Below are 24,351 nucleotides of genomic sequence, written 5' to 3' on the forward strand. Positions count from 1 at the left end.
CAGCAATTGAAAATTTTCACTAAAAATTCCATTGTGCTCTCAGGGAGATGTTTGATTAGTATATTAAAGATTCCATCGTCACCAGGTGCTTTCATATTTTTGAAATTTTTAAAAATTGATTTAATCTCATTCAAGTTAGTTTCAATTATTTCTGCAGGTAAAAAATTCTGGGAAGAAATTAAATCAAATTGACGTGTGACTTCATTTTCAATTGGACTCAAAATTCAAATTTGAGTTAAGAACACTCTCAAACTGCTGAGCAAGTCTTCGAGCCTTTTGTTCATTGGATACAAGAAAACGTTCACCATCTTTTAAAACTGGAATAGGCTTTGAAGGTTTCTTAAGAATCTTCGACAGCTTCCAAAATGGTTTTGAATATGGTTTCAATTTTCCAACTTTAGTCTCAAAATTTTGATTTCTCAGAAGAGTAAATCTATGCTTAATCTCTCTCTGTAAATCTTTATAAATAGTTTTAAAAACAGGGTCACGAGAACGTTGATATTGACGTCTGCAGACATTTTTCAAACGAATTAGAAGTTGAAGATTTTCGTCAATTATTGATGAATCAAATTTCACTTGAGCCTTTGGAACAGAATAATTCCTGGCATCAACAATTGCACATTTTAATGCTTCCAAAGCGGAATCAATATTCACTTCGTTTTACAAATCAAGCTCATTATTGAAATTTCTCTCAATATGAGTTTTGTATCTTTCCCAATTAGCCTTGTTATAATTAAAAACAGAGCTCATAGGGTTTAAAACTGATTCATGTGATAAAGAAAAAGTTATTGGAAGATGGTCAGAATCAAAGTCAGCATGTGTGATCAAATCACTACATACATGACTTTGATCTGTTAGCACCAAATCAATTGTTGAAGGGTTTCTTACAGAAGAAAAGCATGTCGGACTATTCGGAGACAAAATAGAATAGTATCCTGAAGAACAATCATTGAATAAAATTTTGCCATTGGAATTACTTTGAGGATTATTCCATGAACGATGTTTAGCGTTCGCCGATTATGAAAAATTTCGAACGATTTCTGGTGAGTTTTTGTAAATCACCTTTAAAATAATTTTTGAGCTCGCGTGTGCATTGAAATGGTAAATATGCTGCAGCAATAAATAAAATCCCAAGTTCAGTTTGAACATCAATTCCCAAAGTTTCAATAACTTTCGTCTCAAGATGAGGAAGAGCACGATGTTTGATTCGGCGATTAATAACAATTGCAACTCCACCGCCGGAACCCTGAATCCTATCATATCTATGAACCACGTAATTGTGATCATATTTTAATTTTATGTTAGGTTTCAAAAATGTTTCAGTAATAATTGCAATATGCACATTATTTACTGTTAAAAAATTAAAAAGCTCATTCTCATTGGCCTTCAATGAGCGAGCATTCCAATTTAATATATTAATTGTTTTATTTAAAATCATTGCTAAATTTTAAATTAGAAACAATTTTAATAGTAAAATTTGTGCCAATTTGAATGGCTTCAAACATTGATTTTGCCTGCAACATGGCGTTCATAAGATCGAACATTGCCTGTTGCAAAAAAGAAAGTTTATTTGCCGTAATAGGCCCCAGGCAGTTGACATTAGAAAAAAATATTTTCGGTAGCAATATTAGCTGGAGTGATAGGTGTACAATTATTTTCTAGCGTGTTTTGCTTACCCATATTAACGGTCATTTTCGAACTACCAACACTAGGCGGTATAATGTTCGAACTACCTGTAACCTGTGCATAAGTTAAACGGGTATGCAAAGGAGTAGGTAAACTATGCGTCACTGGTACGCTTGGAGAATTTTGTTTTGAAGTTGGTTTTAATTGAGAAATTGAATTTTGTTTACCTTGCCTTGCCTTAACAATTGCTAAACGGACTGGGCATTGATAAAAATTTGACATATGGTTGCCGTTACAATTCGCACAGCGAAAATTTTTACTCTCTTTCACAGGACATGTGTCCTTTTTGTGAGAAGAGTCTCCACAATTAAGACATTTTTGGTCCATGTTACAGAATTTGGAACCATGGCCATAACGTTGGCAAGTACGGCATTGGGTGATATGCTTTTCACCTCCGCCATACTTCCTATAAATTTCCCACTTTACACGCACATTATACAAAGCATGTGCTTTTTCAAAAAATTTTAAGTTGTTAACCTCATTGCGGTTAAAATGAATTAAATAATTAACAAGGGAAATTCCAGTTCTCTGACTGTTCTCGCCTCGTGATTTTTGTTTCATTAGAATTACTTGGGTAGGGGCTATGCCAAGTAATTCTATTAAAGTAAGTTTGATCTCATCAACGGTTTGATCGTTGGTGAGACCTTTCAAGACAACCTTGAACGGCTTGGCGTTCTTGGTGTCATATGTAAAAAATTTGTACATCTTGTCAGTTAAATACTGAACAAGACGATCACGACCCTTTACTGAGTCGGCTAATAAGCGGCATTCACCTCTACGGCCAATTTGATAGGTAACTTTAACGTCAGAAACAAACGTTGAAAGTTCCTTTTTGAATATATTAAATTCAGAAGAAATAGTTACCACAATAGGTGGAACTTTCTCCTTTTTTAAAGATTTTATATTTTGTATAGTTTCATTATTAATAACTTCCATTTCACCAGCTTCTTGCTCAGGCAAAATATCAAAAGGATTGTCTCTCTTTTTCTCCCCGCAGCGATGCGAGGCTTCTTTTTCCATCCAGCCATTTCAGGTGATACGAAAAAAGTTAAAACAAATGTTAAATTCAAAAGTATGTAGTCTTGAGAAAGACTGATGGGAAATAACTTTCAGGTAGTCTTTAAAAGACACACTGACAAAACACAAACTTTGAAGCTATAGGCAGTCAAAGACCAGTCCACAAGCAACCGAAAAAACGTCTGATCTGTAGGACAGTTCAAGACGCACTCATTGCGATGCACTTTATTTTTCCCCAGGACTTCTATCGTCACAAGTCGAATGAAAAAGTTTATCAACATTGCGCTTTGAGAAGAAATCTGTCACCTCTGGCATGTGAAACTCAGTTCCCAAATTGGCGGATTTTTTTTTATCGCTTATCTCTTTCTCTCTGAGTATTTCCACTTGAATGTAGTCATGATACAAAAAATTAAATATGTCCGTATGAACTAATGAAATAATAATGATGTATTTGGTAAAATTGTGCAGGTCCTCCTGTTACCTAATAATTTCAAGAGAAGCATAAATGGATCGCTCAGGGCAGGATATGTATCGTTTTATTTACGAAATCTTTTGTTTATTTTGTCAGTCGGACTAGGTGAAAAAAAACACACCGACCAAAAAACGAAAGTGAGTACGCTCGCAGCATTTTGGGTAATATTCATGATTATGAGTCCAGAATATTCATGAAACTATTTAAATATTCTTATTTCAAAAAATAAGATTTATTTGCATTCCTACCAATACAATACTTCCAATCCTGTAACATCTATAACTTTGGACTTTTTAACATTTGTCTCGGTCATGGTGCTGGTGTTGATCTCAGTCTTGGTCTCGGTCTTTGTCTCTGGACATTGATGCTGGTCTGAACAGCACAGATTATGATGTTTTATGAGATTATATGTGACATGATTTTACTGAGAATTGCTTTGTATTCCTCGTCACATTAAATTATTTTAGGTCTGAAAATTTTAAAAAATAAATTTATATGGTAATAACAGCAGTTTTTGTATTATTCTCTACCACTCAAGGAAAAACAAGGTTCACATTCTGGCGAAATAAAATCAACAGCACATCACAACATCCTTTCGGATTTCCAGCTGCAAAGAGAAACTTCCAGCGCACAATCTGTCACGGAACAGGTCGATTGAAAAGCTGCTCCCGCGAAGTCTACAACCATCTTTCACCTGTCAGAAAGTTTCCCGAAACTTTCTCCTCCCTCTCGGTAGGTTCGATAGTTGCACAAGCTTGTGCGGTAAACACAACTCACGCATTTCCCCAATCATTCACTCGGGTGCTTCTCGAGGCGGCACACAGGGCGTAACACTCCCGCAGGCAGCCGGAATCCGGGCTTCAGCGCAGCCTGCACGGAAAAACCCGGAAACTTTCCCGTTGCATGATTTATTTAAAATCGAATCGCTAAGGTAAACAACCATTTTTCTTACAGCGGAGCATGGGATCCTTTCGCGTTGCTACGAACCGAGCTGAGTCAGGCAAACTATAAACTGTAGTTTAGCAAAAGTTGCCGATACTGCCACTGTACACGATACCTAGATGCGAAACACTTCCTGTCCAAAAAGTTTTCCTCGCATATCGCGTATCTGTTTTCCACCACTTCACAACCAATACACGGGAAGACTTTGACGGGTGAAAGGCGAATTTGCAATCACTTCTTGCGTTCCAGCACTGAGTTAACCAATTTTTTTTGTTGAATTGTTCGATTACCCAAAAAACTTTTATTTTCTAATTCAATAAAATACATATAATTTGTTTTAATTTTCAATTTTCGAACAATTGTATTGGAAGGTCTATTTACTCTATCGGCCAAAAGAAAAAAAAAACTCTACTTAAAGCCTTCAACTATATTAAAAAGAATTCGGTAAAACAGTTCAACATTAATCATCGCAATGCGTCGAACATCGCGGTGCTATCAAACACACAAATGCTACTTCCGCGTGGCACGGATCGCGAGTATCGATTCAACAAAGTCATTTCCAACCTCCCATCCCTCCCCGGTAGTGAAACAAAATTACTTCGTAAATTAAGTAGATAGGTAGGATGCGATACAGGACGGTTATTGTGGCATTATATCGCAGTACGTTCGACAATATGGCAACATTACACCAGCGAAAGGGACAACCCGAAAATGCCATCATTAGAGCACGTCACCGTCACGATTTTCCCATTTCGTGTACGCATCTGTTACAAGTAGGAAGCTAATTTCAGCTAAATCAGCGATTCCCACTTCATGAATGGTTTCTATTTCTAGTGATTCATGATTCAAAAATAACCTTCCTCGGACGTGTGTCCAGCTGTGGGCAATTTCAATCAGCCCTAAATTCACCACGGTTTGATGCCACGTGTAAACCGAAGTTTATCTCTTCACGGAATAACTCACGCTCACGCACAATTTGCGCTGTACATTACCCCATAGTAAAATGGGCCCTATGTTATGGGCTATTAGTATGCATTGAAAGGAGTTTCACCACCCCCAGTGAATTGAATTTGCGCAAATGCGTCAATAGGCGCATGAATCAGGTGTTTCGGCGAGTTTGAATAGACCATTCGATCGATTCTGGCTACGGGAACGTATTTTTTTGCATTTCTGCGAAAAGCGTCAGCCTGTAAGCTAAACTGTTACGGATTAATATCCGTTTCGGACTCATCAAATCTAGATCACCATTCCATTGCGGCATTGACGGGGTGCTGACACGCTCATATACTTCTCACTGACTGATACCAGCTGGTGGAATCAGAATTTGTCAATAGATCTAAACGCTTCGCAATGAACCACCTGTCGTTTCTGCTGTCCCACAGCGAACGAACTGGCCGTTGGATGGAGGGGAAAATATTTTTTTATCTGATTACTTCATAATCACAGTGAGGAAACGACGGCTATAGAATTACGCTGGCCCCGCTTTTCCAACGGCTACCGGTTCTAGGCTCGGAATGAATTCGAAATGGGTTTCAGCACAAATTCGATGATGTCAGCTTCCTTTTTCGATTACCATCGGCGCTTCACGTGTTATGGATTGGAAACTGACTTCGTGCGCTCACATTCGTACGGGAACTTATCCACTCGTACATTAGTTGCTCGCGCTGTGTTAGTTTAGACAATTATGGAAATTATAACATTTTTGCTTTAATCGACACTCCGAAATGTAGTCGTTTTCGAGATTTTTCAAGAGGACACTTCATTATTATGTTGCTAGATCATAATTTCATGTTGTTTTAATCCCAGCGACACATTTTGGACAGTATCTTTCTAAACCAGCAAAAGTTCCTGACCTGAATGTTTTGAATAAAGGCTATGGCCAAATACGCATGTAAGCCGGCTCAGTTTGCAAATCCAAAATCATGTGTAAAGATTCAACGAAATCAAAAACGATCGGACACATTTTCGCGTATTTTCAAATTGCACTGGCTGAAAGCGCTCTGAAGTAAAACGTGAAAACCCCAAAATTGAAATAAACTCTTCTTTCAAATTTTTCAAATAGAAAATGTAAACCCTAAAATTGTAGAATTGAAATTTAAAACAGTTATCCAAACATTCGAATTTGATAATCAGTTTTGAATGAAACTTTACACGCGTATTTAACATAGCAAACTAAGCATTTTTATCGGGTAGAAAAATTGTCTAGACTCAATAGTATAAAAATGCTAAATATTTTCGGAGCCAGAACGGTTTGGTTGAAATAACTGAAGAGGTTGGATATAAGACACGACCCCAAGGTTATGGTACATGAGTACAAAGACTGTTTGTAATTCATGATGCTCCAAAAAGGGAAAGCTTCACCGGAAGAAGGCCGAAACCCTCAACTGGCGAAGATGTCTCTGTTGCTCGTAGGCCTCCTATGGGCGTTAATTGGCAATTTAAAATGAAGAGAAATTAGCTCCTTAGCGTCCCAAAAATATTTGCTTCTGCAGTAGTTGATTGTTTTCTGCCGCGCAGTACAATGTAAAAAAACTGCGGCCAGCACAGCTATTGAAACCAGCAAACAAATGTTTCGTTTTCTCTTTCATTCTGTCGTCAATTAATCGTCTGCAGTGCGAAAACAATTGCTTAGAGCGCTCGTCTATCTGCTAGCTGTTAAGGAATACTAAGTAGCTGGTGAAGTTCTGAAAATGCTGCTGAGATAACAATAGAATGAGGATCATCCAAAATCATATGCTAATGACAATCTGCAATGACGAGTTATTAAACAAAATTGCCAGGTCTTACTATTGCGACACACCAAAGACGCTTCTTAGAGCCCCAATATCATTTGACTTTAAAGTAGTTAAAATTTTTCTGCCACTCGCCAAAACATTGCGAATAGTGGTGAATCTCAATTATATCCAGAGCACTACCATATAATAACATTTGGTTTTAATCTAGTAAATCTATTACCTTTCGCGTATCTTCAAAAATATCAACACTCAATAGACCCAAAGAGATTCAATAAGAATGGGAAGTTTCAAATTTTCGCAGAAATGTAAATGATAATTTCCATTGATAATTTTTAAGCCCTTCCTTCTCGGAACTATGAATTCTGAGCTGTGCCACCTTTGAACTAAAACGACGATATGTCCCTTGTAGGAAACTGAACCACTGCGACCAGCCATTGCGATCTATTGTGGTGACAGTTTATTCGTTAATCGTCTTTTGACGTGACTGCGGACCAATCACGGGTGCTGTATTTTCCTTGTACGACGCTCACAGTTCCTTACAGTAAATAGCACCCCATTTCTTAATAGTAAACTCGCGAGCTCTGTAGCACTGAGATGTGAAAAACTCATTTTCACTACTTCAATTGAAAATATGTGGTCGCCTTTGAAGGCGGGTTTTACTTTTCACGAAGCTGGGGACATGCCTGTATGACGGTGCTTCCGACACAGACGGGAGATCCAAATCTAGCCCAATGTAAAATGACAATCACCAGTGCGGGGTTTGCCACACTCATCTGTTGAGAAAACTGCAAGATATTCGAAGTCTTTGTCTGCTGCGTAGCGAATCACCGCAGCTCTGCTCGCTGCCGGTAGATCCAGTTCCCAGTAAATCATCCTTTTGCAACAGTGATCGAACAGACACTGGCGATTAGATTTCTGCATGCTGGCTTTTTTATTTTCTCAATTATTTTAATCCCACCATCAGCGAAATCAAAACAACATAGAGTTTATGTGGGATTATACGTGACTACTGAGAGTTACATTTCCTGTTCGTTGTGCAACAAAAACAAGAACAAATCGCCTAAAATGGTAGTGATAGGTTGTTTAAACTAAACAATTTAAATTTAAAATGAAAGTTTTTTTTTCTTTTTTTGAAGGACAAAATATTAAATATTACCTACAATTTTAATCATCTCGCCGAAGGTACTGTACCGATCTAGAAATGGCTATCGCTCTGAATTTATTTCTATCAATCATAGGCACTCGACTAAGTCAAACCGATTCATAGTAGAGTTCTTTATGCCAACGGAAAATCTAACGTTAGGAGTTTTTCCCTGAGCCGAACCAATATAGTTTACTTGATCGGTATAGTGTATTCAACAAAGTTGTAGACAAAAACTTTATCCTTCAAAAATAAATGAACCCTATGAACAAAAATTTAAAACAAAAAGTGAGTTGCTTTGAGATATTTAATTTGTAGTTATATTTTTGTTGGTTTTTTGAAGTAGAATACTTCTCTCAGGAAGTTCGGCTACATAGGGATGTGAAATGAAAATCTAAAACCGAAAAAAGTGAGAAATATGTCCAATTTCAAATGCTAATAAATCGACTGGTATTCGATGGATTTCTTTCATTCTTACAGCAATAGATTGGGATATCTTTTAAGATTCTTGCCAGAACAATATAATTGTATTTTATTATTCACACTATTGTACTATTGAAAATAGTCAAGCATTGTCAAAACGAAAAATTCGACCTCTGATTGGTCGTTATATGATTGCTTCCCAAGCACGGTCGACAGAATTATATACCTTGCAATTGAAAACATGCTATTTGGCCTATATAAGAGCCTGTTTCAGCCGAAGCCGAAGCTAATAATAGTTCTAGACAGCGACAACAGCAGTCGTCCTCTCTTAGCAGCAGCACTAGCAGTGCAGTGGATACCAGCGATGGCGGAAAGCGGCCACAGCTGTGGCTTAGCAATGGATAGCGCACTAGTTGCAGCGGATTCCAGCAACGATAGCAGCTGGACCAGCTGATGCAGGGACAGTGGATACCAATGGCAGCATATAGCGGATAGCGAACTAGTTGCAGCGGATCTCAGCATCGATAGCGGCTGATGCAGTGAGGCACTTTAGTCATGCAGTCTGTGCGATAGTGGGCACTAGTAAATGCATTCAATGAAAAGTTGACTCTTTTTGACAACACGTGAGCCGTCTAGTTTTGAGTGTTGAACCAGCATTTCACTGTTTATTTTATCACAAGGAATACTTTATTCGCACTGTCAGTGATAACGCAAAGATGTAATCGGCATCTTATCCGATACTAAATTGAACAACAAATTGTGCTTTTCAGGATGAAATAAAAACCTGATGATTAAAGCGTTAATATTTTCTCTTGAGTTAATTTACATTTTCAAATTTGTAAAAGTAATAAATTTAGCTTTATTTCCGTTTCTCAGAACGTACTGAATTATCTTTTCCTTCAGTCATGAGCACGACATCCGAAAAAATTTCATCTCAAAATTTAAAAATTGCCAAGCCCCAATCATGACAAGCAAATTACATTACAAATTGAAAATTGTCAATCCTTGTTGAAGCCCTTGTAAAATTCGATTGATCTGATTAATCAACGTTTAATTACTAAAAAAAATGACTGACACGCAAGCGGCCGGGTTATCTTTCTTGTAAAAGTATTCTACTTCAACCTTGCGGTCGTGGCTTTGCACACAACCCTCCTGTTATTTTTTAAGTCTTTTCAAGGGTAAAATTATGGTCTACAACTTTGTCGAAGACATCATACAACTCAAACAAACCGTTCTGGTTTTTATTTTTTTCATGAAAGATTTGTAACGTCACCCATCATCCCGATTGATTTATGTCCAGCCTTTAACCCTTGTCATTTAAAGGTTCTTAATATTTTCGCCGACTTTTTCTATTTTCTTTACGCCCTATAGGATTGGCAACAAGGCCCGCTAAGTGTTGTGCGTGTTTTATCTCTACGTGAAATTTAGCTAATTTAAGCTGTTTCCCCCCAAATAATATTAGTATATTCAGTGGATTTTACAAATTAAGTTCTACTGGTTACCGGAACAGTGGAAAAAGGAGTCACCAGGGCATTCTAAGCAAGCTAAGTAACATTTAGTTTTGAAAATATGTTGTTTGTTTTCGAGTCGGTTATTCGAGACGCACAAAAAACACCGACGAATAAAGTACGCTCGCAGCGCCTTCTGTTAGCGAATAGAAAAGCAAGAGGGGTACATGAAAAAGTGGCGACCTGCATATTTTTCACTTATATTATTGCGTGCGCGTTAGGCAATTCCATTTTACCTTTTCACGAACTGCTAGAGTAGGATACACGGAATTTGCTGTTCCATGTTTTCTGTGAAAATATTATTCATGAATTGAGTTCTGAAACGTCTCGTAAAATAGTCTATAGCCGTGTAAGGTCGTTTCTGTTTCGCTCAAACTGTGAATCGTCGCATCACGGTACTCCAATTTTTCCACTTTTTGCCGATAACGTTCGTGGTTGTGATAAATGCGTGAACGTGTGGATGATTTGTTTAGATGATTTTACGCGATGAATAGTGGTAGAAAAAAGCGAGACGTCTGTGTAAGCGCGGCAGTGTTTTTGTAATAACCTATTTCAATTTATGTTTTCAGCCCCTATTTCAATTCATGTTTTCAGCCACTGAAAGGAGCACAACAACAACTATTGATATGCCATGAAATAATCTAAAAAGTCCATCACTCTTTGTCGATTGCTCAGGTGAGCAGAAGAAAACCAGAAAATCGCCGTTTGCCTCACAGGTAAGTATAAGCACTAAACAGGTAAGTCTTACCGCAACACTTTCTTCCTTTCAGAATAACGCAGTATCCAGGTAAGTAAATCTGTCTATTTCGCTTAGTTAACTTAGCGTTCTGTATTAACTAAATTTAACTACAACTACTATATAATTACAACTAATTAAATCGAATCCCAGTGCGTCTTGAACTGTCCTACAGATCAGACGTTTTTTCGGTTGCTTGTGGACTGGTCTTTGACTGCCTATAGCTTCAAAGTTTGTATTTTGTCAGTGTGTCTTTTAAAGACTACCTGAAAGTTATTTCCCATCAGTCTTTCTCAAGACTGCCTACTTTTGAATTTAACATTTGTTTTAACTTTTTTCGTATCACCTGAAATGGCTGGACGGAAAAAGAAACCTCGCATCGCTGCGGGGAGGAAAAGAGAGGCATCTCTTTCTGACACATCGAGTGTCTGTAGTGACAATCCTTTTGATATTTTGCCTGAGCAAAAAGCTGATGAAATGGAAGTTACCAATAATGAAACTATACAAAATATAAAATCTTTAAAAAAGGAGAAAGTTCCACCCATTGTGGTAACTATTTCTTCTGAATTTAATATATTCAAAAAGGAACTTTCAACGTTTGTTTCTGACGTTAAAGTTACCTATCAAATTGGCCGTAGAGGTGAATGCCGCTTATTAACCGACTCAGTAAAGGGTCGTGATCGTCTTGTTCAGTATTTAACTGACAAGATGTACAAATTTTTTACATATGACACCAAGAACGCCAAGCCGTTCAAGGTTGTCTTGAAAGGTCTCACCAACGATCAAACCGTTGATGAGATCAAACTTACTTTAACAGAATTACTTGGCATAGCCCCTACCCAAGTAATTCTAATGATACAAATTCACGAGGCGAAAACAGTCAGAGAACTGGAATTTCCCTTGTTAATTATTTAATTCATTTTAACCGCAATGAGGTTAACAACTTAAAATTTTTTGAAAAAGCACATGCTTTGTATAATGTGCGTGTAAAGTGGGAAACTCATAGGAAGTATGGCGGAGGTGAAAAGCATATCACCCAATGCCGTACTTGCCAACGTTATGGCCATGGTTCCAAATTCTGTAACATGGACCAAAAATGTCTTAATTGTGGAGACTCTTCTCACAAAAAGGACACATGTCCTGTGAAAGAGAGTAAAAATTTTCGCTGTGCGAATTGTAACGGCAACCATATGTCAAATTTTTATCAATGCCCAGTCCGTTTAGCAATTGTTAAGGCAAGGCAAGGTAAACAAAATTCAATTTCTCAATTAAAACCAACTTCAAAACAAAATTCTCCAAGCGTACCAGTGACGCATAGTTTACCTACTCCTTTGCATACCCGTTTAACTTATGCACAGGTTACAGGTAGTTCGAACATTATACCGCCTAGTGTTGGTAGTTCGAAAATGACCGTTAATATGGGTAAGCAAAACAGGCTAGAAAATAATTGTACACCTATCACTCCAGCTAATATTGCTGCCGAAAATATTTTTTCTAATGTCAACTGCCTGGGGCCTATTACGGCAGATAAACTTTTTTTTTTGCAACAGGCAATGTTCGATCTTATGAACGCCATGTTGCAGGCAAAATCAATGTTTGAAGCCATTCAAATAGGCACAAATTTTACTATTAAAATTGTTTCTAATTTAAAATTTAGCAATGATTTTAAATAAAACAATTAAAATATTAAATTGGAATGCTCGCTCATTGAAGGCCAATGAGAATGAGCTTTTTAATTTTTTAACAGTAAATAATGTGCATATTGCAATTATTACTGAAACATTTTTGAAACCTAACATAAAATTAAAATATGATCCCAATTACGTGGTTCATAGATATGATAGGATTCAGGGTTCCGGCGGTGGAGTTGCAATTGTTATTCATCGCCGAATCAAACATCGTGCTCTTCCCCATCTTGAGACGAAAGTTATTGAAACTTTGGGAATTGAAGTTCAAACTGAACTTGGGATTTTATTTATTGCCGCAGCATATTTACCATTTCAATGCACACGCGAGCTCAAAAATTATTTTAAAGGTGATTAACAAAAACTCACCAGAAATCGTTCGAAATTTTTCATAATCGGCGATTTTAACGCTAAACATCGTTCATGGAATAATTCTCAAAGTAATTCCAATGGCAAAATTTTATTCAATGATTGTTCTTCAGGATACTATTCTATTTTGTCTCCGAATAGTCCTACATGCTTTTCTTCTGTAAGAAACCCTTCAACAATTGATTTGGTGCTGACAGATCAAAGTCATGTATGTAGTGATTTGATCACACATGCTGACTTTGATTCTGACCATCTTCCAATAACTTTTTCTTTATCACATGAATCAGTTTTAAACCCTATGAGCTCTGTTTTTAATTATAACAAAGCTAATTGGGAAAGATACAAAACTCATATTGAGAGAAATTTCAATAATGAGCTTGATTTGCAAAACGAAGTGAATATTGATTCCGCTTTGGAAGCATTAAAATGTGCAATTGTTGATGCCAGGAATTATTCTGTTCCAAAGGCTCAAGTGAAATTTGATTCACCAATAATTGACGAAAATCTTCAACTTCTAATTCGTTTGAAAAATGTCCGCAAACGTCAATATCAACGTTCTCGTGACCCTGTTTTTAAAACTATTTATAAAGATTTACAGAAAGAGATTAAACATAGATTTACTCTTCTGAGAAATCAAAATTTTGAGACTAAAGTTGAAAAATTGAAACCATATTCAAAACCATTTTGGAAGCTGTCGAAGATTCTTAAGAAACCTTCAAAGCCTATTCCAGTTTTAAAAGATGGTGAACGTTTTCTTGTATCCAATGAACAAAAGGCTCAAAGACTTGCTCAGCAGTTTGAGAGTGTTCATAACTCAAATTTGAATTTTGTGAGTCCAATTGAAAATGAAGTCACACGTCAATTTGATTTAATTTCTTCCCAGAATTTTTTACCTGCAGAAATAATTGAAACTAACTTGAATGAGATTAAATCAATTATTAAAAATTTCAAAAATATGAAAGCACCTGGTGACGATGGAATCTTTAATATACTAATCAAACATCTCCCTGAGAGCACAATGGATTTTTTAGTGAAAATTTTCAATTGCTGCTTCAAAATTGCATATTTTCCCAAATTATGGAAAAATGCAAAAATTACTCCCATTTTAAAACCGGATAAGAACCCAGCTGAAGTTTCAAGTTATCGACCAATCAGTTTGCTTTCTTCAATAAGTAAACTGTTTGAGAGAGTTATTCTTAACAGAATGATGTCACACATCAACGAAAATGAAATTTTTACAAATGAACAGTTTGGATTTCGCCATAGGCATTCCACAACTCATCAATTGCTCAGAGTTACTAATATGATACGAGCTAACAAATCTGAAGGTTATTCCACTGGAGCTGCTCTTTTAGACATAGAAAAAGCATTCGACAGTGTTTGGCATAAAGGTTTGATTGCGAAATTGCAAACTTTTAATTTTCCAATTTTCCAAATCAAAATATTAAAAAACTATCTTACCGATCGAACTCTGCAGGTTGTCTATCAGAATTCAAAATCTGATAGATTTCCTGTCAGAGCAGGTGTGCCTCAAGGTTCAGTCTTGGGTCCAGTCCTGTACAACATATTCACTTCAGATCTTCCTGATTTGCCTCCAGGATGCACAAAGTCATTGTTCTGCGATGACACAAGCATTTCCGTAAAAGGAAAAAGCCTTCGTGTCATATGCAGTCGATTGCAGAAAAGTTTAGATATTTTTTCTTCCTACTTGCAAAAGTGGAAATCTCTCCCAATGCTTCTAAAACTCAAATGATAATTTTTCCGCATAAGCCTAGGGCTTCTTTCCTCAAGCCAAACAATAATCACGTTGTCAAGATGAATGGGGTTATTTTAAGTTGGTCCGACAAGGTTAAGTACTTGGGACTAATTTATGATAAAAAAATTATTTTCAAAGAGCACATTGAGAGTATACAAGCCAAGTGCATCAAATATACGAGATGTTTATATCCTCTCATTAACAGGAATTCTAAACTTTGTTTAAAGAACAAACTTTTGATTTACAAACAAATTTTTAGACCAGCAATGCTTTATGCTGTACCGATCTGGTCAAGTTGCTGTTCAACATGGAAGAAAACGCTCCAAAGGATTCAGAATAAAATTCTGAAAATGATTTTGAAGCGTCCTCCTTGGTTTGGTACACTCGAATTACATAGACTTACTGGTGTTGAACCATTAGAAGCTATGTCAAATAAAATTATTAACAATTTTCGACAAAAATCGTTGCAATCCTCAATTGCTACGATAAGCTCTCTTTATAGCCAATAAGTTTTTAAGTTAAGTTATTAAGTTAGTTGTAAGTTTACTTCCTCTTTTCTGACAAGTAGGTTTAAATCTCTACGAATGATAAGTCCTAATTGCGAAAGCAAACAAATCCTTACAATTAAAATTACAAATTTCTAACGGTGTTGAGAAGTCACCATTTGTGATTGGACACACATACTCATTATTTACTAATATTTATCATAAATACTTAAGCTACTAACAAATCCCCCCTTAAAAAAAAAAAATCGAATAAACTGTTTGCTTGCTGCTGACCAATCGCACGAATGAAGTGAAGAGAGACCGCACTTGATTGATTGATTTCTTTTGAAGGGACTTTAACCCCAAACGGTCATTCGTCCCTAAGAGACCGCACTGACTTTGACGTTGTTTATATATCCTAGAGTCCGGAAGCAATAGATGGGCGAACTGGTTGGTAGCACTGCTTGAACCGGTACTCTAGAATAATTTTTCTAGCAGTCGGGGTTGTAATTGGGGGCTGATGAATGATGACGTCTGATGGTTTCGTTATGCACGAACACTCTTTTTAGGAACACAATAAAACGGACACTTTTCATATGTTTTTCGAATCCGTTTCAATTAGTTTTTGCGTTTTCCACTTAAAAAATTTGAAAATTTCAGCTATGAAAGGCAGTCAACCGAGATTTTCTTCACATGCCTCTTGTTGTATTTTATAATTCATTTTTAAGAATCTCACATTATAAATTATATTATCATATCTACAATGTTTAGATGACTTTATACGGTGAATAGTTGCGATGCAATGTTGTTGTAATAATTTATTTCAATTGATGTTTTCAGCCGCCGAAAGCAGCACAATAACTACTATAGAATTGTCATGAATTAGTCTAATATAAGTTCATCTATTCTATTTTAGCACAACATGGAGGATCATTTTCATTTGTTTTTCGAATCTCTTTTTAATATTTCTTTTGCATTTTCTGTTCTGAAGTTCAGAGTTCCAAGAGAAACGGGATTGAAAAGTTGGAGTTTAAAATTACCTTTATCGTCTCCAAGAAATCTATGAGCAAGTTAAAAACTTTAAAAGACACATCGACTTATAACTCAGTTTTTTCTTTGTGGATTTTGAAACAAGTCTTTGTGAAATAAAAGTTAATCATATTTGGTATCATTTGACTGCAACTTAGAAAACTTTTGAGTTGTGCCGGTGTTGCACGAAACCGCCGATATCCCCACCTGACTGTAAGGACGTGGACGACGCCGTTATTGGTCTATGAAAAATCGGGTCATTTAATGATGCACAGTGAGAAGGAATTACCACTCCCAGTCGTTCTTTTAGTTGATTCATTGTGCATCTTGAGTGGCTCGGACCCATCACGGAGTAGCAACCATTGATATGTACAGTCAGAACTAAGCTAAGCTAAGCTTTACGCCCTATATTCTATACTTTAGATTTTGGCCCCGAGCAACAAGCTGCACAACAGCTTACGGACCACCCTCTCAAAGTATTTTTTAATATTTCTTGTTAGGCTTATCGTCAATCGTGATATATGTTATAATTCCTCTTCCGGGTTCCAGCTCCATCAATAAGGTGACCGAACTCTGTAGGCTAATGTGGTAGAAATGATGGGTGACGTTAAATCCGCCCCCACTCTGATATGATATGAGTCTTCTTCAAAAAAAAACTTACATAGTTATAAGTGTTACTTACGTAGAATTTTCCGAGGATCATGATGAAACTATCAAATTTAAACCATTTAATTTTTAAATACCAAAATTATCTATCTGGCAACAAATCCTGTCAAAAATAATATTTCACTGAATTTCTTGTTACATTTTCTTTGAAAATCACCTATCATTTTTTTAGGACCTCTTACGTCTATAAATTGTAAGAAAAACTATTCAGGAAAATTTAAAATATTTTCGTTAAAATGTTATTAAGCGAGATTGGCTCATATTACCTCGGGGTGATAAGTGTTTCTTGCCTAAAATTTTCTTGTCAAATTTTAAATAAAAGCTCCAGCATTCGCTGAAAAATGCAAATATAGTTTTTAATTACAGAAATAATCTATCTGGCAACCCTTCCAGTCAAGAATAATATTTTTCCTGTATTCTTTGACTTATTTCCTTAGAAAGTCACCATTCAGTATTTTTCGGACGCCTTATGTCTACAAGATGCAAAAAAGAGTACAAAGAGAGTTTAAACAAAAGAAGCGTTATTTGGCAACAACTCTTTTGGGTGCCCACAGAGCGGAGGGTATTTCAATCAACACTCAAATTGGGACACTAGATCAGCGGTTCTCAACCTCAACCTCCGCGTACCCCTCGGCGATATTTTCGCGGAGTGGGAGAGAGTAGTGGTAGACCATGTTGTGGTATTCTAGTTCAGGTTTCAAATTGAACTATGGTTTGTTTTAATGCTACTGTCATGTTTAAAGAGCAACTTGAACAATTACTTCGCTATTACTGATTTTTGTTTCGCGTATCCCCTGAAGGCTTTCTAGGCGTATCTCTAGGGGTACGCGTACCCCAGGTTGAGAACCGCTGCACTAGATGAATAATTCCTCCAACTTTGAGCACAATTCGTGATGGTCATGCCCAGTAGTATATAAACTTCAATTGGATCGACCCATATTTCTTGAATAGAGGAGTGGCAAGAGGAGAATAAAGTCATGAATGAATAATTCAATGAATAACAAAACGAATAAACCCTACAATATACATATATACAAAAATATGGCCTAAAATTTGTAGATAAAGTGCCAACCATGTAATAAATAAATAATGTGATAATCGATCGCCTCTGCAAATGCAACACTAAGAAAATTCAACTAAAAAAAATAGTTGAAGAGGTTGATTTTAAGACACGACCGCAAGGTTAACGACGAATTACGACAGCCTGTCTTATGTCAATAAAGTTTTTGCAATAGGTTTGGAAATACACTCGATTTGTATATATTTTTCGTATATTATTTTTGCTTTTACAATTTGTACCCTATATATGTTACCGTAAGACGTAATTCTACGTCAAAATCGCACTGTTCGATGTGTTTAAGTTGACTCTGTTGAAAGAAAAATTAAAAATGAAAAGAAATTGTATTGATTGACTCATAAATGCTTCATGATCGCATGCGATATCCGCTCTAACATAATGAATCTCATTTTATTCTGGTTTGGAGCTATCTTCTGAATAGCCCCGCCTTAATTTCAAGTTCCCACATTTTGTCCCAGTTTCGTAATACGTATGCACAAAAAATGATTTCTTGTAGAAATTATGTCGACGTTCTTCAACGTTCGAAAAATTGTATTTCGTATGTCGCAATACTAATGTACGAAAAATGAATTTCATTTTATTCGGGTTTAGAGCTATCTTCTAAATAGCCCCGCCTTGATTTCGAGTTCCCACAGTTTGTCCCAGTTACGAAATACGGATGCACAAAAAATGATTTCTTGTAGACATTCTGTCGAGCCGGACCAATAGAGCTCTCATGAAGGCAACAAAATAGCATTATATCGTGTTATGTTGCGGCTTAAAAGAAAACGACTTAAGACGTTTAAACGAAAACGTTTTAAGACGCAATAGTGTAAGTGTTGCATCTCTGTTATCTGCTGCCATCCAACAATAGAACAAGTATAAATTACAACCGGTCCTTCTCAGAGCCATTAACATGCTCTTGAGGCTATGTTGAATTTTTCTTACCTTGCGAATGCTGAAACATGCAGTTTTACGTTTGTTACACATGATGAAAAATCTTAACTACTTCAATCACATCATTGTAGAGCACCAAAAGGTGCTTTCATATTGCACAACAGTAACAACACTGGCAAGTTTGTTCAATTATCATTATTTCGGATAACTATTCGCCGATTTTTCTAGTTCTCTCGTTTTCTCTAGTAGAATTGCCTGCCATTTCCAATAATTCAGGTGCTTAAGTATCAACGCGCCCGGCGCGATCAGCCAGAAAATGAAACCCGGATTTTCTTTCTTCGCCACGATTAGCATCCAACGTCCATGTGGTATCGATACAGTCATGGAATGAATTATACATGAAACACAAAGCGCGCATTCCTAGTCAACTAGGTATATTCTGTCGACCTTGTTAGGGAAAGAAGCATTAAGCGAGGTCGACATTTGCGTTTCGACGAGGCTTGACAATTTTCAATAGTACAATCAGATTACATTTTTCTGCACCCGTGCATGCTTAGATGATTTTCCACTTGATTGCTGCAAAAATGACGGAAATCGGTTGGAAACTGACAGAGTTTAAAACGTTTGAAAGTGGACAATTTTCGTGACGGTCTCGATGTTTTGCGGGTTTTGAAATTGGATCCCTGTATTGAAATTGGATCCCTGTATTGAAATTGGACCCCTGTATATGTTGTCGTAAGACGAAACTCAGTATAACAAAAGTAGAAACTTGTACAAAACAAACAAAAAAATACAAATGACAGAAATCACAAGTTAAAATAAAAAAATTGAGTTGATATGAAATACAAATAAATAATAAAATGACAAAAAATGCATTAAATATATAAAAAAAAACCGAAATCAAACAGATATTCAATAACGAAAATCATTAAACAAAAAGTGAAGGTTATCTGAATCAATAACGAATAGTCAGATAATGAAAATGATTACAATCTAAAAATTAACACCATATATACAAATTTAGCCCGAAGAAATCAACCATCTAAATTGAAAATTTGACGTCGAAGTATTCTTTTTTTTTAAATGTTTTTCTGCTTGTCTATCTCAGACGAGTAAAAATCGAATATCTAAAACTGTAAATCTAATACAAAAACTAGAAAATATATCAAAAATGCAGCTAAAAATGTAGCTTAAAACCGAAGTGAAAATCATGGAATATCCGCGGAAAAATCGAGTCATTTTTCTGTTTTTATTTTAACAAACATGTACGCACTTCACACCTTGAAAGTATAAGAAACGATTAATATCTATGTTTTTGCAGATTTCAAAACTTCATCTCTTTGAAAATTGTATCCTAGAACAAAACAATGTGGGTCTTAAAACTTTTCAAATGTTAATTAAAATATTCAAACACAAATTCGAAAAAATGGACAATGTTGAAAAACATTACCATTCAAGTACAGCTGCTTCCCCTATAGACAGTATCAATCAATCTGGCAGTCCAGTAGAAGAAAAACTCAAAACGCGTAATTTAACGCGAACACAGTAGTTATATGTTGGATTTGCACACTAACAGTTTTTGCCATTTCCTACAACAAATCAAGATTGGATGGACGTTATCGCAAATCAAATTTTGCTAACAGTATGTAAGCCAATTTTCTCCCATTACTCCACACTAGCTCAGTTATAATAATAATGGTTTAATTTGTTTTTAAATCACAAACAAATATCAACAAAAAAGCTCTGGGCTCAACCGGGATTTGAACCCGGGACCTCTCGCACCCAAAGCGAGAATCATACCCCTAGACCATTGAGCCTCTTGCTAGGGTCTAAACGGTTTGCCTTTTGTAAATCATTCCAAACGGAGCACACCAACCTAAATGACTCGAAAAACAGACAAGAGCAGTTCAAAGTACCTACTCGCGTGCCAGCGAAAAGTGAAAGTAACGGTTCAATTCACCACCGCAGCCGACCATGGATTCAAGCTACCAGCAGTGGGCTGCGGCTATTTTGGGGTCTCGCAAGTTGATAAAACAGAATAGCCAAAGATACAAAATTAGTTGCCAAAAATTTCCTTTCGATCGGCTTGATTTGTGGTTCTATCATTTCAAGCGAAATTTAGCAACTTTGAATGCATTCTAAACTAACTCACGTTGTTTATTGATATTTGCGAAACAGATGCGAACTGTTTTGCTAATCATCCCGATGCATGTTGTTATAACTAGTTTCAATGTTAACCTCAAAAAACGCAATCATCAAACATATTCGGAGAACAGGTCGGTCCACCACAACCAGTGATGAAAATTCTCGTCACAGAGTTGTTGGTGGGTTTTCTCTGTGCGGTCGAATTAACTTCCGGCTGGAAAGTTAGAGGAATAGAGCAAAAAAGCACACACGCACACACACACACACTGCGCACCACCTGAGCACTCGAAATTAGGTTTGCCACAGAGCTGCGTTTTGGGTTCATTAATATATTAATCCAATCGCAGAGCGCGGCAGCAACGCGACACTTCTGGCCGGTCCGGTGTGGTCTAGGTGGCACCGCCGGCCCTTTTGTTGGGCCAAACACGCGTCGCATGACCTAGAGCGACACAGCGTCAATGTTCTACATCAAACCCTGCGTATAGAATACCAATGTCGGAAGGGGACCGAATGCAATGACGGCGCTAGCATGATACCTAGCAGGGAGAGTGAACGTGCGTATAATGACATTATATTCTAATTGCAACATAAATTTGCAAACAAAGCAAAATTGTTGTGCAAAATTTGGACACGCAAATCTAGTGCAAAAGGGATTATATTTTAGACAGAGCAGCCACTTTTCTACTGCAGCACACTAAGCAAGATAGAAAAGTTGTCCGCAATGCATTCCGATTTAACACATGCGGAAACGGAAACTGTGGAACATTCGCGGTTGCCCATGTGATTCGAAATCACGTTCGGCAGTTAGAACGAAACGCAGAGCTGAATGCCCGTGCCACCGTTTCGCCGCCACGTCGCACCACACACTGGAGGGGAATTCAATTGAACGCGAAAAACAGCTACCGCGACAGGTCGAAACCGACCAGCTTCACCGGAGCGCTGAAGCATAATTACATGCATGCGGCCGCAGTTCGCGCTAGCCAACCAGCCAAAACCAGCCCTCGAGAGCTTCGTTCCAGACAATGCACCTAAGTTCTCGCCTGCCCACACATATACACAAGCTCTGGAAACGTGTGGGAGGTAGACCTCTGAGGAAGATACACATTTTTCAACGGTTTCAAATGTCGCTCACGCATACGCTTTGAAATTGCTGTTCCGATGTCAAGCCCAGCTAGTAACAATATGTAGAAATACATGCTGCCAATATTAATTGTGCTCAAGCTTCTGAAGGGCAACATTTTTTGTTTTGTGGTTGTGTTTTTGCCCTCATATTTCTTCATAACTCATGGACTGTCGCTTTAAATCACGTTATTCTATTCTATTTTTCCATGAATACATGCAGAATAAATAGAAATTTTGTCCGAAATTGAATGTATGCACCTAAATTGCAATGTCGGTGAGTCCCAGCCGCGGTCGAAATCGATTAGAAACCCGTAGTTAATCTTCAGCTCAAGTCAATTACTAATTTATAGTAAAAGTATCTGCTGCTTCCTGAAACAATTACCTTTGCTGGAATAAAAATCTAAGTAAAGCACAGTCTGAAAGTTTAGTGTTCTTGTAGGAGGTGAAAAAAAAACAGACAAAGACTTCAGAAAAGTCCATATCAACTTTCGTAATACATTGTCATCAATAACAGTATGTATTGTTTTATGAAATCAATTTATTTGATCAATTTTCTGGATAGGGCGACCTAGTGCCATATGTGTTAGAATTTATTGTGCGTTCCATAGAGTTTGGAGCAACAATTACGTATTATTCGAACAGTTGAGAAAGAACTATTAATAGTTCAAATAGCTCTACAGTTTGGTGCTCATAGAACGTCGGTTATAAAAACTATAAAATCTAGTGATTCCGCAATTTCACATAAAAAGCATTAGACTCTCATTACTATGCTAAAGAATGGGCAGTATAAATCACATTGATATTGCATGTATAATCGTCTTGAGAAAGTTAGCGAAAATGCTTTTTTTATTCGTTTGTATCTTGAACTTGTATTCCATTGAACTATGAAAGTGCATCATTTTACCTGAAACATCATAAATTTCAATTGAATCCAGCACAAAAAATCCAATTTTCAACATTTCGCTAAATTCACGGTGATTTTTTTTACCGTGATAAAATCGGAAAAGCACTGTAATTAATAAGACATCTCAGTTATTTCACTGAGAATTGACACGGGTGATACTAAATATCAGTTTCAACTTCAAAGAACGAAAATGCTGTTGTTTAAATGCTTACTTATACAAAACACTTTTTTAAATTGAGTTGAAATCCGGTAATCAATTCGTGTTATCATCGAGGAGGCTGCGGCTTGGAAAAACACCCACTCATTTCGTGTTGGAGGACAAGAGAATACAGAAAATAAAAATGATGCTCCTGTGAAGTCGACAAATAACTCGTCGTTATCAAGATGATTTTTTATTGAATGATATTAAATTCTTTGATTTTTCTCAAATGAATGCATTTTCAGTAGATTACGACAATTTCGATTGAAATTGGATTGAAATTTCGTACATGAGGCTACTGTTGCTACTGTTAAAATGCACAGAATCGACAACGTCATTACTACTGCGCATATATTCTAGTGGGTTCAAATCGCACGAGTTCAAATCCAAGTTTTAATTTGCATAAATTTAACGTCAACTATTCGATCGTGCCTCATATTCAACTTACTACTTATCATTAGTCAAGAGTGAGTTTTCAAAAGGGCGTACTTCAAAAATTAAAATACTTATTGCAAAAGAAATCATAACTTGAAAGTCCCAAATCTGATTTCGGGGACAATATTAAATTATCAATTCCTGAATATAAGCAGTCTATCATCATTATTCTATTAAACAAATATAAACGTTATTCAATTATTTACTGGCGGAGACAGGAAGATTGCGGTTACAAGTCCCGTCTGGTTCGCTTTATTTTTCCAAGTCTTTATTCTATTTTTCAGTTCGCTTATTTTTCGCTTCTTCAGCTGCATACACTGTCTGCTTAAATGAACTTGAGAAAATAAAACAGTAAAAATAGAAACAAGTTTGAAAAATAATTCTTCAAATGGTTGTTTCAAATAGACATGGGGCACTACGATGACGAAATTGCGCCTAACCTAAGGTTTATGTGGTTTTGGTAGTGAAACAACATAAATACACAGTTTTAGTACCAGAAAAGCTACGAACATTGACATTATTTAGGGTTCAAACAGTAAAAAAGAACAAAATGGGTTTAATTAGAAAATTTAACTCCTACATTTGAGATTTTGAGAGCATAACATTATAACGTTTATCGAGACCATGGCGTTTGAGAAAGAACATTACATTAGTCTAGTATTGCATTCACAGTTAAAGAGATCCTCACAAATTTGCGTTGTATTCGATGCTATCACTTTGGGCCGGAAAAACACAACCCACAGCCCCATCATACCATTCCGATACAGTTTCAAGTGGAGTGTCATGTGTGACATGATTTTCAACTCTCAGTACCTTGTATCCAGGAGAAACAGACAGAGAAATGAACAAGGGAATTCACCTAACCGTTACTTTACGAACAAATTTCATTTTCTACCTTATGAATACATTTTGAGTTTAGTAAATTGGACAATGTATGTACTT

The 24,351-nt window shown here is 36.6% G+C and overlaps 1 protein-coding gene and 1 non-coding gene across 3 annotated transcripts in view; both read right to left on the reverse strand.

The window, feature by feature from the left end:
* The window catches only part of LOC129724602 (uncharacterized), a 58,726-nt gene that overhangs the window by 24,662 nt on the left and 9,713 nt on the right, over positions 1-24,351 (reverse strand). The gene's annotated exons all lie outside the window — the stretch shown is intronic.
* Trnap-ugg (transfer RNA proline (anticodon UGG)) lies at positions 20,350-20,421 on the reverse strand. The gene has a single exon. It is a non-coding gene; the product is annotated as a tRNA-Pro (tRNA).

Source organism: Wyeomyia smithii, chromosome 2 (genome assembly GCF_029784165.1).
Source record: "Wyeomyia smithii strain HCP4-BCI-WySm-NY-G18 chromosome 2, ASM2978416v1, whole genome shotgun sequence".
NCBI classification, from domain to species: domain Eukaryota; kingdom Metazoa; phylum Arthropoda; class Insecta; order Diptera; family Culicidae; genus Wyeomyia; species Wyeomyia smithii.